General features: G+C 39.6%; 3 non-coding genes across 3 annotated transcripts; all 3 read right to left on the reverse strand.

Moving 5' to 3' along the window:
- Positions 1 to 645: 645 nt before the first annotated feature.
- On the reverse strand, positions 646 to 718 carry TRNAR-CCU (transfer RNA arginine (anticodon CCU)). The gene has a single exon. It is a non-coding gene; the product is annotated as a tRNA-Arg (tRNA).
- Positions 719 to 1512: 794 nt separating this feature from the next.
- On the reverse strand, positions 1513 to 1585 carry TRNAR-UCG (transfer RNA arginine (anticodon UCG)). The gene has a single exon. It is a non-coding gene; the product is annotated as a tRNA-Arg (tRNA).
- Positions 1586 to 2232: 647 nt separating this feature from the next.
- Positions 2233 to 2305, reverse strand: TRNAR-CCU (transfer RNA arginine (anticodon CCU)). Its single transcript has one exon. It is a non-coding gene; the product is annotated as a tRNA-Arg (tRNA).
- Between the last annotated feature and the right edge of the window lie 5195 nt (positions 2306 to 7500).

A 7500-nucleotide genomic window follows, 5' to 3' on the forward strand; every position in this document is an offset into this window, starting at 1 on the left:
CCGTTCACCTGAGATGATTTTTATCATGTAGGTGGTATGCATGGATGGAGAACATATTATTGAAAGGTATTCAGGTTTACATCCCATAGTGTTCTTTCAGCTCTTTTCTCTGGAAGCACTTTTTTGGAATCTATATATTGAGTATTTTATGAGTACGATATGCTTTTGTTTTCCTTTTTGCATACAAACCTCTTTCCTCATGCGTTTAAAGCTCATTTGTATTCTCTACATAGCTCTGGAAGTTTCCAGACGTGGAGTGAAACTGTTTTGAAAGTAGGACAAATTGCTCCTTCCTGCATATGCTAATTTTTCACACTCACATGGGTTGTATACGTTTTATGAATCCTGGCTTGACCTATTCAAGTAGCTGAAAGCTTGTCACCACCTCTAGAAACAAGATTCACACCAATCCAATTCAAATAATTTTTTCCAAAGGAATATGTTCTGGCCGGTCGAAAATGCATCTCACAAAAATAGGCATTTAAAAATATACTTTGCAGTTTCAGAACACTAACATGACTGTGAAGTGTACACAAGTAAAATGGGACCGTTTCAAAGTACCTAATCTCTCATAAACTTCTGAGAGGAAGCATGTAATAAATCTACCTAATTTTCTGGAAAAGAAAGAGGGAGGATTTTTGTTATCACCTCAGATGGGACTCAAACCCACAATCCCTGGCTTAGGAGGCCAGTGCCTTATCCATTAGGCCACTGAGGCACACATGCATAGCTCTTTTCTAGAGACATTATTTAAATGTATTCTATGGTCAGACACCGGTGTGTGCACACAGGGCATTTCTCACTTCTCTCTATAAGTAAACTTCCCATTTTCAACCTCTTCCATCCCCGAATTTAACGCTCTCTTCTATGCTATAATGGAGACTTTGCAATTTTAGCAAGTGGAGAGAAATTGGAGAACCACTTTCGACTCCACACTTCTTCTTACTTACTTCTTTTCTCAATATACTGGGCTTAGAAAATGGTATCAAGCCATCCTTATCATCAGCAGGACACGGAAAGAGGCACCAAGTCTCCTAACCAAGTTCAACCACACTCTGCAACTTAACCATTGCACTACAAATTAGGCAACGGGGGCATCAGCAAAGGCAGCCAATGTGCCGATCCTTTATACATTTTTTGTAGTACTTTTCTTACTCGAAGGCAAAATCAGCACTTTAACTGCCCAAATCATACAGACTTTACACATGTAGCACTCTATGCACACATAGGCACACACCTTGCAGTTCTTCTACACACACTTAAGCTAAAAACCCATTCTGTCACGTCAAAATTCTGCAAACCTATTACATATTCAGTGGGTCGGCATAGAAGCACTTTTTAATGCCACTAAAATGCACAAGTAGTTAGACTGAAGATGCAACCTGAATGAGTTTACAGTATGCACTCCACTTTATTAATGATTAGTAATGAGAAAGTGAGGACTACAAGAGTATTGGAAAAGACTTTTTCCACTCTGAATGTAAAGCAGATTGTGTGACCATTGGCCAAAAACGACCACGAAGGGACTCGAACCCTCAATCTTCTGATCCGAAGTCAGACGCCTTATCCATTAGGCCACGCGGTCATCCGGCCACCTGAGATGATTTTTATCATGTAGGTGGTATGCATGGATGGAGAACATATTATTGAAAGGTATTCAGGTTTACATCCCATAGTGTTCTTTCAGCTCTTTTCGCTGGAAGCACTTTTTTGGAATCTATATATTGAGAATTTTATGAGTACGATATGCTTTTGTTTTCCTTTTTCCATACAATCCTCTTTCCTCATGCGTTTAAAGCTCATTTGTATGCTCTACATAGCTCTGGACGTTTCCAGACGTGGAGGGAAACTGTTTTGAAAGTAGTACAAATTGCTCCTTCCTGCATATGCTAATTTTTCACACTCACATAGGTTGTATAAGTTTTATGAATCCTGGCTTGACCTATTCAAGTAGCTGAAAGCCTGTCACCACCTCTAGAAACAAGATTCACACCAATCCAATTCATATCATTTTTTCCAAAGGAATATGTTCTGGCCGGTCGAAAATGCATCTCACAAAAATAGGCATTTAAAAATATACTTTGCAGTTTCAGAACACTAACATGACTGTGAAGTGTACACAAGTAAAATGGGACCGTTTCAAAGTACCTAATCCCTCATAAACTTCTGAGAGGAAGCATGTAATAAATCTACCTAATTTTCTGGAAAAGAAAGAGGGAGGATTTTTGTTATAACCTCAGATGGGACTTGAACCCACAATCCCTGGCTTAGGAGGCCAGTGCCTTATCCATTAGGCCACTGAGGCACACATGCATAGCTCTTTTCTAGAGGCATTATTTAAATGTATTCTATGGTCAGACACCGGTGTGTGCACACAGGGCATTTCTCACTTCTCTCTATAAGTAAACTTCCCATTTTCATCCTCTTCCATCCCCGACTTTAACGCTCTCTTCTATGCTATAATGGAGACTTTGCAATTTTAGCAAGTGGAGAGAAATTGGAGAACCACTTTCGACTCCACACTTCTTCTTCACTTACTTCTTTTCTCAATATACTGGGCTTAGAAAATGGTATCAAGCCATCCTTATCATCAGTAGGACACGGAAAGAGGCACTAAGTCTCCTAACCAAGTTCAACCACACTCTGCAACTTAACCATTGCACTACAAATTATGCAACGGGGGCATCAGCAAAGGCAGCCAATGTGCCGATCCTTTATACATTTTGTGTAGTACTTTTCTTACTCGGAGGCAAAATCAGCACTTTAACTGCCCAAATCATACAGATTTTACACATGTAGCACTCTATGCACACATAGGCACACACCTTGCAGTTCTTCTACACACACTTAAGCTAAAAACCCATTCTGTCACGTCAAAATTCTGCAAACCTATTACATATTCAGTGCGTCGGCATAGAAGCACTTTTTAATGCCACTAAAATGCACAAGTAGTTAGACTGAAGATGCAACCTGAATGAGTTTACAGTATGTACTCCACTTTATTAATGATTAGTAATGAGAAAGTGAGGACTACAAGAGTATTGGAAAAGACTTTTTCCACTCTGAATGTAAAGCAGATTGTGTGACCATTGGCCAAAAACGACCACGAAGGGACTCGAACCCTCAATCTTCTGATCCGAAGTCAGACGCCTTATTTATTTATTTATTTAATTTATATGGCGCGTTATAACCACAGGGGTCTCTAAGCGCAGTCTGACCAGATTTACGTGAAAGATGTTACATTCACTTGAAACCAACTGTGCACCTAAGATCTGCTCCATGCTTGTTTGAACAGTACCTTATCCATTAGGCCACGCGGTCATCCGTCCACCTGAGATGTTTTTTATCATGTAGGTGGTATGCATGGATGGAGAACATATTATTGAAAGGTATTCAGGTTTACATCCCATAGTGTTCTTTCAGCTCTTTTCACTGGAAGCACTTTTTTGGAATCTATATATTGAGAATTTTATGAGTACGATATGCTTTTGTTTTCCTTTTTCCATACAAACCTCTTTCATCATGAGTTTAAAGCTCATTTGTATGCTCTACATAGCTCTGGACGTTTCCAGACGTGGAGTGAAACTGTTTTGAAAGTAGTACAAATTGCTCCTTCCTGCATATGCTAATTTTTCACACTCACATAGGTTGTATAAGTTTTATGAATCCTGGCTTGACCTATTCAAGTAGCTGAAAGCCTGTCACCACCTCTAGAAACAAGTTTCACACCAATCCAATTCATATCATTTTTTCCAAAGGAATATGTTCTGGCCGGTCGAAAATGCATCTCACAAAAATAGGCATTTAAAAATCTACTTTGCAGTTTCAGAACACTAACATGACTGTGAAGTGTACACAAGTAAAATGGACCGTTTCAAAGTACCTAATCTCTCATAAACTTCTGAGAGGAAGCATGTAATAAATCTCCCTAATTTTCTGGAAAAGGAAGAGGGAGGATTTTTGTTATCACCTCAGATGGGACTTGAACCCACAATCCCTGGATTAGGAGGCCAGTGCCTTATCCATTAGGCCACTGAGGCACACATGCATAGCTCTTTTCTAGAGGCATTATTTAAATGTATTCTATGGTCAGACACCGGTGTGTGCACAAAGGGCATTTCTCACTTCTCTCTATGAGTAAACTTCCCATTTTTATCCTCTTCCATCCCCGACTTTAACGCTCTCTTCTATGCTATAATGGAGACTTTGCAATTTTAGCAAGTGGAGAGAAATTGGAGAACCACTTTCGACTCCACACTTCTTCTTCACTTACTTCTTTTCTCAATATACTGGGCTTAGAAAATGGTATCAAGCCATCCTTATCATCAGTAGGACACGGAAAGAGGCACTAAGTCTCCTAACCAAGTTCAACCACACTCTGCAACTTAACCATTGCACTACAAATTAGGCAACGGGGGCATCAGCAAAGGCAGCCAATGTGCCGATCCTTTATACATTTTGTGTAGTACTTTTCTTACTCGGAGGCAAAATCAGCACTTTAACTGCCCAAATCATACAGATTTTACACATGTACCACTCTATGCACACATAGGCACACACCTTGCAGTTCTTCTACACACACTTAAGCTAAAAACCCATTCTGTCACGTCAAAATTCTGCAAACCTATTACATATTCAGTGCGTCGGCATAGAAGCACTTTTTAATGCCACTAAAATGCACAAGTAGTTAGACTGAAGATGCAACCTGAATGAGTTTACAGTATGTACTCCACTTTATTAATGATTAGTAATGAGAAAGTGAGGACTACAAGAGTATTGGAAAAGACTTTTTCCACTCTGAATGTAAAGCAGATTGTGTGACCATTGGTCAAAAACGACCACAAAGGGACTCGAACCCTCAATCTTCTGATCCGAAGTCAGACGCCTTATCCATTAGGCCACGCTGTCATCCGTTCACCTGAGATGATTTTTATCATGTAGGTGGTATGCATGGATGGAGAACATATTATTGAAAGGTATTCAGGTTTACATCCCATAGTGTTCTTTCAGCTCTTTTCGCTGGAAGCACTTTTTTGGAATCTATATATTGAGAATTTTATGAGTACGATATGCTTTTGTTTTCCTTTTTGCATACAAACCTCTTTCCTCATGAGTTTAAAGCTCATTTGTATGCTCTACATAGCTCTGGACGTTTCCAGACGTGGAGTGAAACTGTTTTGAAAGTAGTACAAATTGCTCCTTCCTGCATATGCTAATTTTTCACACTCACATAGGTTGTATAAGTTTTATGAATCCTGGCTTGACCTATTCAAGTAGCTGAAAGCCTGTCACCACCTCTAGAAACAAGATTCACACCAATCCAATTCAAATCATTTTTTCCAAAGGAATATGTTCTGGCCGGTCGAAAATGGATCTCACAAAAAAAGGCATTTAAAAATCTACTTTGCAGTTTCAGTACACTAACATGACTGTGAAGTGTACACAAGTAAAATGGGACCGTTTCAAAGTACCTAATCTCTCATAAACTTCTGAGAGGAAGCATGTAATAAATCTACCTAATTTTCTGGAAAAGAAAGAGGGAGGATTTTTGTTATCACCTCAGATGGGACTTGAACCCACAATCCCTGGATTAGGAGGCCAGTGCCTTATCCATTAGGCCACTGAGGCACACATGCATAGCTCTTTTCTAGAGGCATTATTTAAATGTATTCTATGGTCAGACACTGGTGTGTGCACACAGGGCATTTCTCACTTCTCTCTATGAGTAAACTTCCCATTTTCATCCTCTTCCATCCCCGACTTTAACGCTCTCTTCTATGCTATAATGGAGACTTTGCAATTTTAGCAAGTGGAGAGAAATTGGAGAACCACTTTTGACTCCACACTTCTTCTTCACTGACTTCTTTTCTCAATATACTGGGCTTAGAAAATGGTATCAAGCCATCCTTATCATCAGTAGGACACGGAAAGAGGCACTAAGTCTCCTAACCAAGTTCAACCACACTCTGCAACTTAACCATTGCACTACAAATTAGGCAACTCGGGCATCAGCAAAGGCAGCCAATGTGCCGATCCTTTATACATTTTGTGTAGTACTTTTCTTACTCGGAGGCAAAATCAGCACTTTAACTGCCCAAATCATACAGATTTTACACATGTACCACTCTATGCACACATAGGCACACACCTTGCAGTTCTTCTACACACACTTAAGCTAAAAACCCATTCTGTCACGTCAAAATTCTGCAAACCTATTACATATTCAGTCCGTCGGCATAGAAGCACTTTTTAATGCCACTAAAATGCACAAGTAGTTAGACTGAAGATGCAACCTGAATGAGTTTACAGTATGTACTCCACTTTATTAATGATTAGTAATGAGAAAGTGAGGACTACAAGAGTATTGGAAAAGACTTTTTCCACTCTGAATGTAAAGCAGATTGTGTGACCATTGGCCAAAAACGACCACGAAGGGACTCGACCCCTCAATCTTCTGATCCGAAGTCAGACGCCTTATCCATTAGGCCACGCGGTCATCCGTTCACCTGAGATGATTTTTATCATGTAGGTGGTATGCATGGATGGAGAACATATTATTGAAAGGTATTCAGGTTTACATCCCGTAGTGTTCTTTCAGCTCTTTTCGCTGGAAGCACTTTTTTGGAATCTATATATTGAGAATTTTATGAGTACGATATGCTTTTGTTTTCCTTTTTGCATACAAACCTCTTTCCTCATGAGTTTAAAGCTCATTTGTATGCTCTACATAGCTCTGGACGTTTCCAGACGTGGAGTGAAACTGTTTTGAAAGTAGTACAAATTGCTCCTTCCTGCATATGCTAATTTTTCACACTCACATAGGTTGTATAAGTTTTATGAATCCTGGCTTGACCTATTCAAGTAGCTGAAAGCCTGTCACCACCTATAGAAACAAGATTCACACCAATCCAATTCAAATCATTTTTTCCAAAGGAATATGTTCTGGCCGGTCGAAAATGCATCTCACAAAAATAGGCATTTAAAAATCTACTTTGCAGTTTCAGAACACTAACATGACTGTGAAGTGTACACAAGTAAAATGGGACCGTTTCAAAGTACCTAATCCCTCATAAACTTCTGAGAGGAAGCATGTAATAAATCTACCTAATTTTCTGGAAAAGAAAGAGGGAGGATTTTTGTTATCACCTCAGATGGGACTTGAACCCACAATCCCTGGCTTAGGAGGCCAGTGCCTTATCCATTAGTCCACTGAGGCACACATGCATAGCTCTTTTCTAGAGGCATTATTTAAATGTATTCTATGGTCAGACACCGGTGTGTGCACCCAGGGCATTTCTCACTTCTCTCTATAAGTAAACTTCCCATTTTCATCCTCTTCCATCCCCGACTTCAACGCTCTCTTCTATGCTATAATGGAGACTTTGCAATTTTAGCAAGTGGAGAGAAATTGGAGAACCACTTTCGACTCCACACTTCTTCTTCACTTACTTCTTTTCTCAATATACTGGGCTTAGAAAATGGTATCAAGCCAGCCTTATC

Source organism: Triturus cristatus, chromosome 4_1 (genome assembly GCF_964204655.1).
Source record: "Triturus cristatus chromosome 4_1, aTriCri1.1, whole genome shotgun sequence".
In the NCBI taxonomy this organism is placed as follows: Eukaryota; Metazoa; Chordata; class Amphibia; order Caudata; family Salamandridae; genus Triturus; species Triturus cristatus.